The 20,368-nt window shown below is 35.3% G+C and overlaps 1 protein-coding gene across 1 annotated transcript in view; it reads left to right on the plus strand.

Annotated features, from left to right (window-relative positions):
• Positions 1-609: 609 nt before the first annotated feature.
• LOC134745384 (knirps-related protein-like) overlaps positions 610-20,368 on the plus strand; it is an 84,362-nt gene continuing 64,603 nt past the window's right edge. The window contains exon 1 of the mRNA XM_063679421.1: positions 610-1,040. The gene's annotated coding sequence lies outside the window, so the exon portion shown is untranslated. The remainder of the gene's footprint in view (positions 1,041-20,368) is intronic.

Raw genomic sequence — 20,368 nt, forward strand, 5'->3', positions numbered from 1 at the left:
ATAAATATCTTCAAAAACCATTTAAACAATTCCTTGATTATTTTGTACAGGCTATTTCGAGTTGCCATAGAAGAAACTAAAACTAAACTTAAAATACTTCGGAGAAATAAAAAATACAAATTTTCAATTTTTTATTAAGATAAAAGAAAACTAAGGAAACTACTCTTCCTGAGAAATGAAAAATATTTTTATAAATATCATTATTATATAAGTAAGCTCAACATGTTTAAGACACATTTTTGGACAAATAAAAGCAGGTACGAATTTATTTATATAAGTTAACACACATTAAAATTCAACTAGATATTGTCGACATGTGTCGGTATACTGACAAGTTAGTATTGTGGTTTACTTGATGTATTTTTAATTTATTCTAGATATATTGCCGCACGCATAAAAACAAGTAAACGCATTAAACTATAGAATTACGATAATCGCGCGATCTATAACGTCGCGTATCTTTAATCGCGGGCGCAGTGGCAAAGTTCACGCTCCCACCATAACGCACGAGAGAGAGACGCAAATAGCGCGCAGGCACGCGAGCGACGGAGATGAACTACCGATAGATGTTGCGTTAGAAGCCCCGCCCACTTCTCGCTTGGCCCGCCGAATCCTCCTACAGAGGCATTCGTGCGCGCACGCCGATCCGACAACACGCGCGCGAATTAAATTTGAATTTTTTTTTAATTGAATTCGTAAATTCAAAAATGCCGTTCGTAAGCTTTTACGAAACTTTATATAAAATTTAACATCTACATTATTTAGTTTTTGGTAAAATATGGACTGTGTTTGCGTTTTCAGTTAGCGCACTCCTGTAAATTGGCCGCCTGAATTTGTTTGTTTTCAGTGAAAGTGACTGGACTGTGACATTTGAAACCGATAGTATTCGTAATTGAGGCACCGTGGATGCGGGTCGTCTTCGAGTGTTTTTAGACATTGATTTGTTTTGGAAAATTGGTGAAGTGTCTGTGGGATTTTAATGAAGGGGACCATCGGCTGCGAGTAGCTTATTTTAATCTAGCGCCAAAGATACTATAAAGGTGAGTCATATTATTAATTACGACACACATGATGATATGAATACACTGCTTACTAAAATTGAAAAACAAAATTCCTTAATCATAATTTGTATTCAAACTGAATTATTTCTATAAAATAAGTATGTGATTGAATTTAAATAAATTTAATTGAATCTGCGTGCCCGCTTATCGGGAACTAAATAAGTTTCATGCACCGTGTAAAAGACATCAACGGGGCCGCGAGCGGCGGCGCTAATAACGCGTATCATTTATCAAATAGGTATGTTAATTAAATTAGATCAATCAATTAATCGTTTAAACTAAAAATTTGATGGCTTTGGAGTATAATAGAATTGTAAAATTTTTATTACATAAGTCGTAAACATAAATGTCGCCATTCATAATGTAAATCTGCCAGCAATTAGCCTTAGTCATAAATAGATTTGATTATTTTTACTTTTACATCCATTACACCGTCATTTTAATATTAAAGTACAAACAGTAAAAACTGTAGATAAAAAAAATTTACGCCTTGCTGAACTAACATTGCGTTCACATTATGATTGCTTGAAATATCTGCTTAAGACGTACTTAGCATGAATCAAACTTAATGTTTGCTAACCACAAATCTAACAGTAATCTTTTAACGTAAGAAAAGTTTGTATAGTACAAAAACCGGCCAAGTGCGAGTCGGACTCGCGCACGACGGGTTCCGTACCATTACGCAATAAACGGCAAAAAATCACGTGTATGGGAGCCCCACTTTAATATTTATTTTATTTTTAGTTTTTAGTATTTGTTGTTATAGCGGCAATAGAAATACATAATCTGTGAAAATTTCAACTGTCTAGTGGTTCATGAGATACAGCCTGTAGGCCTAGCACATGATTGGCGCGACAGTATCTCGCGGCGAGATAGACTACCCGTCTTTTTCTAACTATGTTAATTAAAGAGGGACGGGTAGTCTATCTCGCCGCGAGATACTGTCGCGCCAATCATGTGCTAGCCCGGCTGGTGACAGACGGACAGACAGACGGACGGACAATGGAGTCTTAGTAATAGGGTCCCGTTTTTACCCTTTGGATACGGAACCCTAAAAACAACACAGCTCAAATATCTACTACTGAAACATGGCTTAGGTACATCCTCTAAGCTATAAGGATTATCCGCGTAAAATTTAAGCAGGATTACCAAAATCTGTGTAGGCATTAAATAGATCGCTTAGTATTCTGATCCAGATTACCGTTAATCCCTTCTGTAATAATAGGAATTTAAGGTAGTCAAATGTTAAAATAAGAATCCCTATGAATTTCGCGTGTTACTTATCCATCAAGGGTTTTGTATTATATTTAATAAAATAAGTAGATCAACAGATTAGGTGGGTAGGTACTTAGCTACTTACCTATCATCACCTTACTTTAATTACGCCTGTATATAAAACTATATCGGAAGTTTAGTTTTGGTTTTGTTTCAAAACCAAAAATTACTCTTGACTATTTTTTAAATAGACAATCACCCGATGAAGTTGCGGTAATTAAATACTTTCCTGTATTAGTAGCTCATTTTATACAGCTTGAGAAGAATAAAATTACTACAATATGAATGATACGATACAAACATACGTTGACAAAATTTTTTGGGCGGCACTTTGTTTTAAATTTTGTTTGTATAAGAGCTAAAGGATCTACAGCAGAGCCTAACTGGGGAAGTACCTTCACCTTACAGAAAACCGCAACCAAATAACACTAGACCCTACTCATAGTGTTGTGTTCCTGCCGGTGAGTAAGGTTGCCAGAGAGCTCAACGAGGGCTCACGCGCATGTAACTCCTCTGGAGTTGCAGGCGTACATAGGCTACGGAGACTGCTTAACATCAGGCGGGACGTATGCTTGTTTGCCACCGACGTAGAATAAAAAAGGAGATAATTTTTAAGATAGACGTTTTGTTTTAGTTAAATGATTGTAGTTTTAGTTTTTGTGTAAGAGAAATATATTCCTAAAAATTATTATTCAAAGTAGATACCTATTATTGAGCCACCCTGTATTGTGCGACCATACCTATACGCGTGATGCTAAAGAGAAGTTAAAATTTTATGACGAGAATAGGTATAAAATGTTGAGATAGAAAAAATAAAACAACGAAATTAAAAAATGTAGAAGCGTCAATTAAAATAAAACAAATAGGTGACGAACGAACCACGGACAAATCCGAGAAACGATGAAAAGAAACAAAAAATAAAAATAAGCGAAAAATAATGAAAAATTAAATATTAGCGGATTGTTCATTTACTAGTCGTTACGTTACCTTATGCCATCGAGTAACTAGGCCAATCGTACAAACATAAACCTAGCTGACCCTATCAATTGAACAATTGACCATTATGCACATAATTGTAAAAAATCGCATAAAAATGAATTTTTCCAAGACAATGTACTTACCTCTGGGAACGACTCCCACGGGTGGATTGTGATAAGGTTGTATCGCAAAAAGCCGGGCTTATGTCTACACAATCACCATTGTCAAACGATACCGGTTATTTTAAGAGGCAACAAGTGTTTTGTGGTTTTATTGAGATTAGCGGTGACTTACTGCGACGAGGTACGTTTAGAAGTTTTGTTGATTATACACTAATTGATAACACAAATAAAGCCTTTTTAGTTTATACTTAACTATATATAGATTATTTCAAAAAATGTAATGAATAAGATATTTTTTTAATTTAATGTGTGAAATGTAACGTTACTCGATTTGTAAGTAATATTTTTTTTTTCTTATTTGATAACCCTACCACTTAGTCGATGCTTTAGATCAATTAGTGTAACCAAGGTATTGTCATATTGTAATTGTTACTAGTCACTTACTTCATATATTTGATAATTATGATATAAAGAGATGCAACCCCCTGCAATTATTTTATACTTACTTTAATTAATGAGACTATTGTCTTTGAATAATTTACCGGTTTAGACACTTGTTTTTAGTCACTCGCGCGACACACACACAACAGTTGTATGTCTCATAACAGTTTAAATTCGTTTATTTCTTTGATCAAATGTTCCAACTTTGCGGCGAACATACAGGCAAGCGGCAAGTTATTGTGTGTAGTGATTTTTTTTTATTCGTTTTTTAGGCATGACTTCACTGGCATCTAAATTTCCGACAGTAATTAAATAATTTACAATCGTCTTAATAGGGCCTTACGGGGCCCACTGATTAATCAGTCCGCCGGACGATTTTTCCGACTAAACAGTATTTAAAGCGATGGTGGCCGAGTGGATCTGACGTCCGACTTTCAATCCGGAGGTCACAGGTTCAAATCCTGGCTCATACCAATGAGTTTTTCTGAACTTATGTTCTGAATTATCATTTGATATTTACCACTAGTTTTTCGGTGAAGGAAAACATCGTGAGGAAACCTGCATACATCCGTGAAGAAATTCAAAGTAGTATGTGAAGTCCCCAACTCGCATTGGGCTAGCGTGGGGACTATAGCCCGATCCCTCTCGTGTATGAGAGGAGGCCTGTGCCCAGCAGTGGGACGTGTATAGGCTGAAATATTATTATATTATCAACAGTATTTTAATTTTTAACAAGCCGAAACGTCGGCGAACTGCAAATCCTTAGAATAAATTTAAAAGTGGAAAAATTACTGCCCTGGGTGCCTAGACCCTTATAGTGGGAAGATTTGCTGACTATGGATGAGGTCTTGGTGGCTCAGTTGGCAGAGCGCTGGAGTATCGATCCAGAGGCCGTGAGTTCAAGTCACACCAAAGGCAGTAATTTTCCACTTTTAAATTTATTCAAAGCTAAACAGTATTTTATTGGGATACTAGAACCAGAAAAGACAGAAACAAAAATATTGCGCATTATTTATAGCATTCAAGTCGTCTATCGTAAGTGTTTGTAACTATTTACAAACACTTAGTCTTCTATAAGCCGCATTTGATCTTTAACTATCTCAATATGATTTGGCAATGATTTGACATCAGAATGTGTCACAGTCTATCTCGCTTGTACCTACTTATTTAAGTGTGAAATAAAACTATGAAAACGGATTATATCGCGTATATTGAATTTATAATACATCCCGACGTTTCGAACTCTTTACAGCGTTCGTGGTCAACGGGTGACGGGTCATAGTTTTATTTCATGAGTAACTATCGCGGTAACCGAAGACAATATTATTTAAGTGTGTTCAAGATGAACTGCGACGACTTTAAGCTAACCATGTTGATTTTTTTTATCTGAAGGCGGGATTCCAGCACTGTGCGGCACAAGCAAATTCAGTACAAAAATGCTTGTGCCGCACAATATGCCGCACACTGGTGGAATCCCGCCTTGATATCTAAAGAAAATGATGGAAAATCGTTAAACAGTAAACACAAAAAAATAATTACGAACGAATCGAGAAATTCCACCCGTTTTGAATATCAACTGAAAAGTACAGACAAAATTTTGACCGTACAGACAAAGTTTTGAATATTCCGCTATTTAAATACATAATTTTGAATTACTTACAAATAATCTTTTGGAAATCCATTGAAATTGCCGAAAATATTATCAAAACATATATATCATCTGCATATAGACTACAATGCATTTACATTTCAAGTAAACTACTTTCAAAAACACAATCATTTTTTGTAAGTCAATGAAAGAAACGACAAATTTCCAAACGCGCTCAAAATTTCTCGTAAATCCTAACAACGGCAAATTGTCAAAATAAAAAAATCGAATCCACAAATATGTCCCCTACCTACGTATTGGTATGATGTACATATTTACATCGAGAAGTGAACCTGCACATAGGCCACAAAGATTTTAGGGTACATATCGAATAGTAGAAAAACCGGCCAAGTGCGAGTCGGACTCGCGCACCGAGGGTTCCGTACTTTTTAGTATTTGTTTTTATAGCGGAAACCGAAATACATCATCTGTGAAAATTTAAACTGTCTAGCTATCACGGTTCATGAGATACAGCCTGGTGACAGACAGACAGACGGACAGACGGACAGCGGAGTCTTAGTAATAGGGTCCCGTTTTCGCCCTTTGGGTACGGAACCCTAAAAATGGCCTGGTTCAAACCGCTAAACATTTCCCGTACTATCCCAGACCCAGTAATTGTCGGCACGGGCTGCGCGCGCGCCGCCGGTAACCGACGCGGTTCCCACAATTATCGCGCGCCGGTAATCGCGCTTTTTGCATTTAATCGCTATCTATTCGACGCTCAGTGTTTATGAAAGGTAGGTACGTCAGATTATCCTGCGACAATTAACAAGTTTAAATTTGCATTTGTCAATGTAAACATTCACAATTCAATAGTTTGTAATTGAATTCGATAATTCACACTTGTTGTCTTAAATTAATGTACTCAAAATTTGATTTAATTACAGATGTCACATAAATACATTTGTTTTGAATTTTAAAAGAAATAATCCAGAAAACTTCTAGCGATTTACCAATACATAGGTTTATCAAATAAATATCTACCCAAATATAAATTCGGTGTAGGTATAAAAAAAATATTTTCAATTGAAAAATTATTGCGGTTTAAAGATTACAAACGAAAATAAACCAAGTGAATTATAATAAAAAGGATCAACAGCCGTTATATCTACGACATAAATTCTTGAAAAATATAAACTACTAATAACATAGGTAAATCTCATTCCAAAATTTTAAACATTTCATTGTTGAACCGGATTAAGATTAAGTTTTTCAACATCGATAATTTCTAGTTTTACTACACTTCCAGGTATCTATTTAAAAATAATCTCTTAAACAACGAAGTAATTCTCAGTATATAAAATCGTCCCCATAAAAGATTAAAAGAATTTATAAAATGCAAACAGTCACCGACGGTTCCCTGGTTACTAGTGCGTTGGCAGAAGTTTTGAAACCCCGAGGGAAATTATATAAACCTATTCTAGATTGGCAAGAGCCCATCAGCTTCGCATTAGCCTTTTAACTGAGCCTTCGGTAATAACCAATTAGTGGGACCAATGTCGCAACCATTGCCACATCGGATGAGATGACCAAACCCTTGGTTCTGTTAGTTTTTCTCGGAGAAACATTTCTATATATATATATATATATATATATATTCATTGTTACTTGCATAGTAAAAATAGTAGTCAAAAAATGTAATATAGAAATAATACACCTGTGCACTCTGTAACCACTAGGTTACATTAGAAAAGTGTTTAAAACTGTAAACGGTTTTGGATTTTCTGATAGCTTATGGGTCTTATCACAAGCACAAGATATTCCACAACTATGAAAAAAAAACTATACTATTCATACATAAAATACTGTGCACTGATTGCTTGGTTTATGAATAAAAACTATTCGATATTGAATTTTTCTCTGAATCTGGAAACTAAACTCGTATCCTTATTCCTTAGTTAGTTTTTACTTTAAAGGAACACTTTTTGTCAGGAAAACAGCTATTGAGCGCTAATACCGTTCCATATCGATCCAAGTTTCATTGCAATAAATCATTATTAATTGTGGTAATTAATACATATTTGTAACAGTCGATCAAGTTAATAAGGTAAAGGTGTCAATGTTTGACTTGAGACTTTTCTGTTAATGTTCATTAAAAAGCTGATCGCCTTTTAATGTGAACTATACATTGATGTTGAATGTTTTTACCGAGTGTCAACTACAGGCACGTTTCCCGTTTTAAAACAAGTATTTGCAGCAAAAATTTATCACCACTGTTGTGCTCCTATTCACAACTAGGTGCTATAAAAATACCCATTTAGAGCACTTCTAATGGATCCATATAATTAAGTGCCAGTTCTTGAACTCTTTCTTGCTTTAAATTAGGACTGGAGTCGCTTGGCAAATGCTTCGTATTGACTTGTTTAGTCAACTCCTGTTAGTCAGTAGATCGCCATAAATGGAAATTAAAAAGCATTAATTAAATAAAGCAGAGATGTGATAAAAAGTGTAAGAATTAACCCGTTTGATTTCTTGCACCGCAAATGTAGTTTTGGTCTTTCAGTCGCTAACTAATTAAATGTAACTTCATCTTCTTGCTTTATGTACTATCGACTGTACTTTATGTACTGAAAAGTACCTTTCATCTTTAAAGAAATTCTGCGGAAAGCGTGGAGCTGGTGGATTATTCAGATTATAATAACATGTTATGAATTTGATCTGGATTTGTATGGATATGATCTATTAATGTCTATATCTGCCAGTGACCTGTTATGACAATCAGAATACGCCTACTGGCTTATATTTCGTCTACTTTTTGAAAAATATATATATTTCAATCGCATTTTTTGCTGAGCTTAAAATTATAAATCCTCCTTGAAAGCTTGAACTTACGAATAGGTATTAATTTAAAGAATAATATAATATTGTCTTCGGTTACCGCGATAGTTACTCATGAAATAAAACTATGAAAACGGATTATATCGCGTATATTGAATTTATAATACATCCCGACGTTTCGAACTTTCGAAAGAGTTCGAAACGTCGGGATGTATTATAAATTCAATATACGCGATATAATCCGTTTTCATAGTTTTATTTTAAAGAATAATAACAAAATAATGTTAATAATACGGTATAAACTAGCTTCCTTAAATTGACATTCCTAGACCACAAAAAAGTGAACAAAATGCACTTGTCAAAAAAAATGAATGGTGTATAAAAGTTAAGTAATAAATGTGCCATTTTCAATCAAAAGGGTACTTATTGTCGGTTGTCAATAAGGCGCTATTTCCATATAGCTTCAATTCGAAATCAAGCTTATCAACAAGCGACAATGTGGTACCTTTTGGTTGAAAACGTCACAAATAATAATAGTTCTTACAAAACTAATTTACCAAAAAGGAACATTGACTATTGACTCTTCATTTTTGTTTTATTAATACATATTTGTTGTTGTATTGTATTTATTTGTTCATGAACAATATAATTGTATTTGAATATAATTACATGCTAAGTTCCTTAAATCTAGGTTCTTAAATCTAAGAATTATACAATCTAACATGCAGAACAATATCAGACGTATTTACCTAAATTAATCTAAATTATTTACTACCAACATTACGTAGACAAATCACTAAAGTAGGTCGTGAACTCTTTCAGCAGCAGTGTTTTTAATTTATTTTTAAAGATGACAATGTTAAAGAGCGTACTCCCTTAAAAGCAGGCAACGCACTCACAACCCCTCTGGTGTTGCGGGTGTGTATGGGCGACGGTGATTGCTTACCATCAGGCGATTCATCTGCTCGTTTCCATATATTATTTAAAAAATTCTTTATTTCACATTTTGAAAATGGCTTTCTGCGTTAATATCAAACAAATAATATTGAATAGGTGTATGATATTTGTGTCCAACAAAACGCGCCCAAGACCAACGCCAGACATATTCCACTAGAGCCAGGTATCACATTAGTATATAATATGCTCCCCGCGGCCCGCACCCATTCCCACGAGCCGTAATGGCATCTAATAGCAACTACAATTGTACTAGGATATGCGAGGGTATTTTACGGTACCACACATCGGTACGGCACAGTAACGGCCGTAAACATGCATACATATTTTCACATACATATTACTCTAGGACTAATCTATAGAAAATATTTCAGAAAGGTTTTACGTACTTAAAGTAAAGAACATATATATTTTTGCAGTTGAACTCTAGTACTTAAATGAATGTAACACGAACTTATTGTCCAGATGTTTCTTTTTTTCAGCAACATATCTATACTTATTTATTGATAACTAAGTAACTAACTGTCTGCGACTTCGTCTGCGTGGCATGATAATGATGATTGATAAAAAGTATCCTATGCCCTTCCCCTCAAAGTATCTCCATCCATACCAAATTTTATTTAAATCGGTTTAAGCGTGAAGACTTAACACAAACTGTCTTGAGTTACTTCCGCATTTATAATATTAAATGCTGTACGGATAACAAGGAATGACCGTACCTAGGTTGTTTGAGATTAAAAATGCGTCCCAAAAATATCGTCACAATTTGAAATAAACATTAATTAAGTGTGTTACAACACTGGTAAACTACATGTCCTTTTCCATGTATTTTTGTGCAACATGTAGGAAACCTAAGCGGTCATGATCGTGACCAATTCGCACAGTTCGTGTTAAATTTATTCCTCACTAATTAACATGATCAAGAAATCTGGTAATTAGGAGTTTTACAAGGCTGGTTTTTTTTTATTTGAGTTTAGAATTATAAACTGCTTGAAAGCCTTTAACCGACTAAAAAAGCCGGTTGAGGTGCTTATGTTTTTATTTTCGGATTAATATACAGAATGCTTTTTTCTTACATCACGAAACATCAGAAAGCGATTTATCAAGACCTACGTCTGGAATATAGCGTTATATGGTAGCGACTGTAGCAAGACGTGGACATTAACCCAGCGTGATAGAGACAGATTAAGCCCTTTTGAAATGTGGACATGGAGAATAATGGAAGGTATAAGCTGGAAGGAGAGGAAAACGAATGCAGAAGTATTGGATTTGGTAGGCGAGAAGCGATCTCTGCTGAGAATAATTGGAACCAGAAGGGGAAACATGTTGGGGCACTTGATACGGCGCGATACTTGCATAAAGTCTATAAAAGAAGGAAGAATAGAAGAAAGGAGAGGCAGAGCAAGACCGAGACGTGCGTTTTTGAACCAAGACAAAGAGAAAATCAACGTAGTGACTTATCAGGAGCTCAAAAGAGTGGCAGAAAGAAGAACGGAGTGGTCGTTACTCCACCGACAAGAGCCAGGCTCTTAAGAGTTACGATTATGATGATGACGAGAAAAAATTGATGATCAATTTTGGCGGAACAAATCTCGATTTTTTTTTTTTACTACAAAAAGGCAAGCATTTGACCGCAATCTCACCTGATGGTAAGTGCCGATGCAGTCTAGGATGGATCATGCTTATGGGAATGACAACATTTTTTATGTATAGTTTTAAATGAGACAGTCCTTTGACAAACTATATATTAGTTCGTGATTTAATATACCTAAAACAAAACAAAACACAAAACAAAAAACACCGCGTGATCCAAAAAATAAAAGATATATTTTAAGATCCTTACAGCTAACAAAAAAAAGGTAAGTAATAATCATGTGAATATAATAAATTACCGTTTACATTCTGTCATTTGATTAAAAGCCAGGTCGATCTGTCAGTTCATCATCTGCTGTAAACTTTAGGAATAAATTGAAATGGCACGTCATTCAACAATAACAATTTATATTACTGGTGTCGGTGTATTTTAGAGATCCTTGTTTAATTATTTTGTTTACTTGGGTAGGTATCTACGCTCTTAATCCAAATGTATGTGTTGTAAAAGTTAATGTTTTAATTTCATTAAAAAAATGGATTTATTTAATCTGAAAGCTAACCCATATTTTTTTTACAAATAATATTGATCACTCGTTATAAATTCTACAAAGTATAAGTTACAAAAACTTTATACAAAATGGAAACATAATTACTTATATTTTATAAAAACAATTCATTAAACTCTTAAATCTAATTTACGTAATCCTAACAGTTTTGAATGATGCACGGTTAGTTTCACGACTTATATTGACCGGGACATAGACCGTGATTACCTTTTGTTTTGTTTTCGAGCTCCCGATATTTCGACGCAGTTACATGCGTCTTGTCATGCATGCATGTTGTGTTGGTTGTGTTGTCATGTAACTGCGTCGAAATATCGGGAGCTCGAAAACAAAACACAAAGGTAATCGCGGTCCATATCCCGGTCAATATAAGTCTAGTAATTTAATCCTAACCCAAAAACTTAACATAAATAAAGTGATTCTAATGAACTCGAACTTGGCCATTTTTTACCAAACACCCCAAGTAGCCCAAACTAAACCATTAGTTACAATACGACGGTCAGTTACACACTATTAATTATAATTACCACCCAATCTCACTAATGGTCGTGTGAAGCGACAAGCGGTAGCGGATTTCAGTCTAATCAATCTAACTAACTAACCGGCATAGCAAGTGATTCTAGAACGCACACGTCTATTAATCATGAAAAATTAATAGAAGTTATTATAATTATAAGATGACAGTTTGTGAGAGTGATAATTAGGTATTAATATATGCGATTATGTTTTTGTCAGTGATGGAAATTAGTTAATTTCTTATAACAGTTTTGATTGAGAATTACCTTTTTTATACATTTAAATAAGTTATAAGTTACATCCTATTCTTTCAATTATCTTAGCCTCTTAGAGACTAAGATACTTAATTCGAACAAATAAATTGTTGCAATAATTAAGTGTTATTTAATGGAGTATTTTTACTTATGGTTAAATCACTGTAAACTAAAAGTTTTTCACAATCCAATAGCTATTCAGAAAAAGTCAACATTGGTGATTGATTATGTAGTGCATTTTTTCACATAAGAGAAGAAATTCCTAGAAACCGTGCTGTCGAAAGCTTCTTCGTAAATTGTAAATAATAATCTCCGAATAAAAATATGAAAACGGATTATATCGCGTATATTGAATTTATAATACATGCCGACGTTTCGAACCCTTTAGAGCGTTCGTGGTCAACGGGTGGATCGTCGGGATATAGGTATTATAAATTCAACATACGAGATATAATCCGGTTTCATAGTTTTATTTCATGAGGAACTATCGCGGTAACCGAAGACAATATTAATAATCTCCGCTACCGCTTAATTTCCACGCCACCTAAATTTCGAAGACGATACACGTTCGCATGACCTCTTGCATCACTCACATCTCTAATTACTATGCGCCAAAATTTTACCATACAACACAACCAAAAGAAAAATGCACTACGACTTGCGACTTCACATATCCTTACTGCATTTTTACTTTGGAGCGTAAAGTTTAGTCTTACCACTTGACTACCGTTCCAAAAATGGAATTTAAACAAAAGAAGACTTTAGTTGTTCGACAATAAGATAAGAAAGCTTTATTGAACTGCGATTTTAAGTTTGTAGTTCATATGTCAAGCGTTGTAGCGTTGCTATTTAATTTGTCAATGTTGCCGTTGGCAGGCGTTATAAGTATTTTTTATCGGTCGAGTGGGACGGTGAAAGATGGCCGTTCTACAATATTGGATTTTGAGTGTTGAATTGAAATCAAATTACATGAGGATGCTTTTAAAGTATTTGTAGTTACGCTGTAGAGGTTTTAGGTAGATTTCAACGCTCATGTTTCTTTTTTGTCAATGACACGGCAAAAGTATAAAGTTTGAAAACGTAGGTAGAGAACGTACTAAGTTGAATAAGATAATGATTACGAAGTATATAATTATGTAAGAATGTCGAATTAAGAAGTTCCCTTAGGTGATGCACTCAAAAAAATATTTTCGGTGAAGCACTTTTTCTTATACTAAATCTATCTGATACTTAATTAATATCTGATCATTTGTTGACCCTGAGTTAATTATTATCATAATTATTACGGTTAGCGTCAGCCAACTGTCAAATCGCGTTATTTATAAAAAAGAAATTATGCACAAAATAATACCTACTAAAACGAGTTATTATTAATCTAACATGCCACTGTAAAATAAGAACTGAACATTTGTAATAGACAAGCTTCCTAGCGATTATTCCACCTATACCTGAATTTTATCATGATAAAACAATAGCATTTCTACTCCCCAAGCAATAAGACTTAAATTACAATAACATGAGTTGACCGGACACCTCAAATAGTTTCAAGACTAAGCGCATCATTTAGAAATACAACGTATTCAATCACAGCACGTCCACTATGCACTTTACGGTGGAATGCACCTAAAATGTGCAATGGGCATCAACAATAACGGCACATGCATTTCTCCTTTCGCGGGCGCCGGAGCGTCTGCATTCTTCGGGGTGTTTTAGGATGTGCGGCAGGTCGTGTCGGAGTCGTTACGTTGTATTGCTTTATGAAATTATTCTGCTCGAGGTACATCTAAGGGCGACCTGTTTTAGCAAATTAACATTTATTCTTAGTTAGTCTCCGAAGTTGTATCTGTTACAGGCTCGACCTAAATATGTATTCTAAATCAAGTTAAAATAATCTACCTACAATTGAAGAATTGAATACCTGTGTACCGCAATCACGTTTTTTTTACAATTTGTCATCTAAACTCAATAGCGTCAACTGTTTGGAAAAAACTTGGGTATACACATTTAGACCAATTATTACAACTTAAAAGTTTAAGTTACTTTGAAGTCATCTGTGGATGAATGTCATATTCATATATGTCATCAACTGAAATATTTGACAAACAGCGCAGAAAACAGTCAAATATTTTTAAGCATTTTAGTAGCAATTTCAGCATCTAAAACCTAAAGATAACATTTACATGTTTCAACTCGCGGTTGCATTACAAGGTGTCAAATCGTGTCGCAACATATAAAAATAGCCATCCGTAATAAGTAGCAATAAAATCTGTGACATCTGCTATTGAATTTCAATTTTACGACGCGGGCGTCGCTGCGGAGTTGTGCGCATTCTACTGTCAAGGTACATGACTGTCAATCTCATTGATGGCTGCAATTATTCGTGGTTCGAATGTTATTCGGCCAAATTACCTTTTGCTAGGACTGTAAACTTAATAATAGGCTATTGACCAAGACAAACGGCTTGTGATATAGGGTAATCTATACAGTAATATCGACCTAGGCCAGTAGTCATTTCTTTTTATTTGAAAGGTACACGGAAAGAACATGTCTAACCACTTATTTCGGAAAATGAAATTTTCATTTCAGAATGTAGAGCTCTTAATGAGATATCTTTTGCTACCACTGTATAATATATGTAACACAACTTTTTTTTTAGTTAAAAAAGACTTGGTCACGGAATTAACATACGTTTTGACGTGGTTCGAAAATTTTAAACCGCGATTACTCAAAATGTTACTAAAGTGACTAGACATGTTCTTACCGTGTAACCTTCATTTATTTATGCTGAGCAAAAGCCTTCCCTCTCATACTTCTACGTATCTCGGTCTATAGCAATATGATGCTAATCGTTCCGAAAGACGTCAAGATCCCCATCTCCTTCGAGGTCTGCCGTGACGCCGCGCTGTTCCGTGTCCACTCGGTAGTTTTCAATTTTTCATGACCTATAGTTATTGCTTAATTGTCCTTAAGCACCGTGCGTCGCAAGTGTCGCAACCAATTAGCGCCTGTATATTTCCTCATTAAGAAAGTGAGAATAACGAGTGAGTGTCGAGTTACTCAACAAGGTTTGCATCGGCACAATTTATAAAACAGTATTTGTCTTACAGATAACTGTCAAATCAGCCGAATAAAATTTAAGCAACTGACACACATACCAAATACTGCAAGTATACACCAAGAACGACAGAGAGAGAATCAGCAAGTACACCAATAATTCTTATTGTCTCCTATGATATATTATAGTGTACGTGCCAAAATAATTCAGACACTAAATTATTTTTGTCTATTAATTAATATCTTTCGATGGCACAAAGTAATCGGATTACACGCAAATAATTTGTTTCGCCAAAGTTTTTAGTCTTAAGAAAAGAGTGATGAGAATCTAAAGCAACCATATTGCCTTCTTTCAGGTAAAAAACACACAAGAACTACACCGTACACCACTTACAGTGCTTACACCATAATCAACAACAAGTGCACCAATTAGCGAGACAATGCGGCCGTGACGTGACGTCAAGCGCCCGCGCCGCTTAATTACGCGCAAGATCAAGGTCGCGGCGCGAGCGATAAGCGGTAGCGGTGAAATTTTGTACCATTTCATAATTAATGGATATATTTGAACGACAAAGTGTATTAATTTTCTGGATTGGTTTAAAATAATAAATTAATGGGTCATGGTCAGATTTGAGGTATTGACGTGTAAACTTTATTAATGTATTTTTATAAATAAAAAATCTGAATCTGAAACTGAATTTACGTTGAAAAATATATTTTCTGTGCAAAAAAGTTTACAACATCGATTAAACAAACCACAATTCGAATACAGCCCAAATGGCGGCTGGTTTTAAGCATTACAATCAGAAATTAGATTTACTACTAATAGCCTTTAGTCTTTGAAACAGATTTAGTTACATCAAAATCTGTCTATATTATTTTTTCATAACTATTCGAAATATGCTTTTTAAGCAACATAAACGCTCGAATTAATTCTTTTTAGTTGAAGTTTTATTTAGTAGTATGGCATGTTTTTACAAAATAGGCAATTAAATCAGATACAATTTTACAGTTTTGATTGAATAAAAAATGCAGTAAGCAATGGACAGTAAGCTGGTCAGTGATCATGACTTAAGGTTTAGAATGGTTTAAATAAATTATTCAACATAAATGTCAACTTATCAACAAGCAGTTAATATTTTGATCTTGGCCCTCCTATGAAATCCGCTCATTCCCACCGTTTGTACCACGGCACGTGAGAACTGGAGCAATGTTTTTACTTTTACGCGTCGTCACGGTCCGATCGTGTCGCGTGACGTCATCATTACGAGTACAAACGTGTTACGATTACTCGCTTACACTTTTGTTATTTTTATTTTCTGAAGCTGTCGCTAGATGTCGTTTTCGGTATTTCACGGTTCCTGCATCACGCTATCATTAGTTTTATGAGAATATTATGACTTAATTGGTACGGTTTACGAGGTAGTTGCGCAGTGGTTTACTAATAGAAGATAAATTCTTAAATAGTTTCGATTCGGATAAAATCTTCTTTATATAAATATTTTTTTTATGTAAATTTGTACTGCGTACTGCGTTTAAGACAAATCAAGGTGCGTCAATTGATAGTCAATCATAATGCCATTATACAAACCATCTTAGTTAAGCGAAAGGATATACATTTTCACTTTCGCACTCATAAACGAATTGTCATTTGGGCTTGCCACGATCTAATTTGGCGCGCATAAATATCCTTTTTTTTACGCAGGGGACGCCGGTAAACGGCATTTACGTATCCCGGGCTAGCGAAGCCCGTTGGGGGGTGGGACTCGCTCCACCCGTACATCCTCTGCTAACCAGAGGAAGGGGAGGAGAATACCCACTAACAGCCCCTGCGGCGCGGCGTCACCCTCTTTACCATTAGGGGAGCGTCATGGGATCTTGCGGCATTCTATCCGCGACGCGCAAAAATATCCTAGCTCGTAGTGACTTATCTTATGAAACCTTAATTAACAAGAATAACTTTAATATCTTTTGTTTTGTTTCTATTTTAAAACATAGGTACTCGTACTAATCATGACTTTATTTTGACTACTAATGTCAATGTCTTCGCCATGACCTTTTATTAAAACAAATGACGGTTTGCGGTAAGCCGCCTCGTTAATGAATCAAAATAAATCATTTCCTACCTATTTACTAATAAAAACAAAGACTCAAACCGCGCTTTAGAATATTATCGACCACAGTGGGCACTTTGTGGCTTTCGTACAAAAAGACGGTAAATAAACATAATTTAAATTACTAAAGCCGACTTGCCTAAACTGAACTTTTTACCGGCACACTTACCTACATGAATCTATAGATTAATAGAATTTTATAACTTGTGCATTTTGTCTGGGAAAGCGACATTTGGTGAAATGGAACTGTTAGTGAAGACCATAAATGATGACATGTTGTTTTGTGAAGTCGAAATAATTTATGAAAAGCTATTTAACATTTGGGTATGTTAAAATGCATAGGTACTTAACAACATATTCATGACACGCATTAAACCATTCCTATATAAATATCCTGTGTATTGTTACCAAGATTTAAATGTAATTTTTATCATATACAGGGTGGCAAAAAAATAGGTGCATTCCCGTTGCCAGGGAGGTTTTGGGATTATACTGAGCAACTTTTACTTTGGGACCAACCACGAAATCGCGAAAAATTTTTTTACCCTCCCATAGAAATTTTTCGCGATTTCGGGGTTGGTCCCGTAGAAAAAGATACTCAGTATAATTTCAAAACCTCCCTGGCAACGGAAATGCACTTATTTTTTAGCTACCGTGAAGTTTTGTTCAAAATCGATGTACTAAGAAATTGCTAACGTTTCGTAACATTATTCAAAAGACACGTCGGATTCGAAAACCAAACAAACATGTTAAAAGCAAACATTTTGTCTCTGGCATAGTATCGTACAAACTGCCAACAACGAAACACATAAACTCATAGCTTCGTGAGTCGATATGCACGGGAAACGATGCTACCAAAGTAATACTCTAATCAACTAAGATTCATAAAAGTTAAGACAGTATGTAACTGAACACGTTACGAACAAAGAAGTACTGCGTAGAATGAAGAAGATTCCAGAAATACTCAACATCATTAAAAGACGAAAAACAGCCTATCTGGGTCACATATACAGAAATAAGAAATACGACTTATTACAAACAATTATAGAGGGAAAATTTGAGGGAAGAAGAGGGAGAGGTAGACCTAGATATAAATGGATAGATAACATAAAGGACTGGACACTTACAAAAGACGCAGCCACTCTCAAGAGATTAGCAAAGACCAGGAAGCTGAATGCCATGCTGACCGCCGACGCCCATTAGATGGGCATGGCACTAAAAGAAGAAGAAGAAGACAGTATGTTTTTTCCTGCAATGTCAATAATGAACACATCCTTGTTTAATACGGTTAATTAAATCAATTCTTATCAATTGAAATGCTCAGCCATTATTCAATTTTATCCAGGATTTTACCTGATTGAGGTACTTATTACGACTGATATTAGCAAGTAATGAAAATTAGTCACTATGGATGAAAATTATATATATATATATATATATATATTCTATATAAAAGTGAGCAGTTTATTATTATTGCGAGCCTATCGAGTCCCATTGCTAGGCAAAGGCCTCCCCTCCCCCCTCTTCTTCCACTCGTCCCGGTTTTGAGCTACAACTGGCCAGTCTCTCAAAAAGGAGTCCAAGTTATCCCGCCATCGCCGACGACGTCTGCCGGATCCACGAGCAACTGCTGCAACTTATTATGAAAGTATTTTCATGTAAACATAAGCAACAGACATTTTTCAATTTTATACGAATACATTAGGATACAAATATATTTTACCTCAGTCTTTCTTTGAAATTATGAAATAATTTCCTGCACACATTTTCCACGGATTCCAACGGTCTCTTTGACTGGAGTAAATGCACAAGCACCGAACACGGTGATCTAATTCCTTGGATAATGTTTTATGGGCCGTGTATGGCGTCTTCATCGACCGGGTTTGCATTCCGAATGCTCTAGGGTCACCAACTTGTTTCCAGAGTAATACGGATTTAAAAGATTGTTCTTAAAAAAATTATAATTTTTCTTGGGTTCTATAGGTAGGGTGACTGCTATAGTTATTGGCCACTACATAGTAATTGGCCACCTCTAACACATCAGAAAGAAACAAGCCAATTGAAGCCTTATTGTTAGGTGTGGGAGTGGCCAATTACTATGTACGAGTAGTGGCCAATAACTACCTATAGCAGTTACCCTACGAAATATAATTTTTGTGTTATCGTTACTGATTCTGGTACAGGTGCCATCAGATATATCGGAGCGGCCAAGGTGCTCACAAATATCTGGACACGCCTCTATTGTCATGGCACTAGGTGCGTGTTCAGATATTTTTGAGCACCTCGGCCGCCCCGATATATCTGATGGCGACTGTACAAAACCATAAGTTATGAAATGAAAGTCACCAAAAACAAAGACAACTTCGGCATAAATTAGGTATTTAATATTTTACGTTCAACGTACAAGATTTATATTTTCAATATTTCAATTTCATTTGTTGACACATACAAGTTTAAAATATAGCTGAATTCCCCTCTGAAGAAAATTTGTTTTTTCGTCTTTCGTGATTTAACGCAATAATCATGAACTACGCAGAGCCTTTCGTACGAGCATAATGGCAAAGAACTCAAGTGACATATATCTTTATCACATGTCGCATCAAACACTACAGAGCCTTCGTGATCGAACCCATGTTAACATCACTGACAAAATATCGGGCGTCTCATGGAAACACGCACCGAACACGGGTGAACTTTGCACGGACTCGGGCGCATAAATTTGTATGTGACATGTTTGTGAGGATCGAATTAGTGAGGAAATGTTTGTTCAATCGATTCTTGTATAACAAAAAACAGTGCATAATTTTAGTGTTATTATAAAAACAGTCCGACACGATGGACAGAATTTTATCCGCGTGATAAAGCAAATATCACTTTTAAACACAGCGCGAAGAAACAGAAACTGATGTAATCGATCGCTGTAACGTCGACAATAGGATAGTTGACAATCTTTTATTAATGATATCAGTCGATCAGGTTTTTGAGGATCTAATGTCTGTATGTGACCCATTGTCTTA

This window comes from Cydia strobilella, chromosome 11 (genome assembly GCF_947568885.1).
Source record: "Cydia strobilella chromosome 11, ilCydStro3.1, whole genome shotgun sequence".
NCBI classification, from domain to species: Eukaryota; Metazoa; Arthropoda; class Insecta; order Lepidoptera; family Tortricidae; genus Cydia; species Cydia strobilella.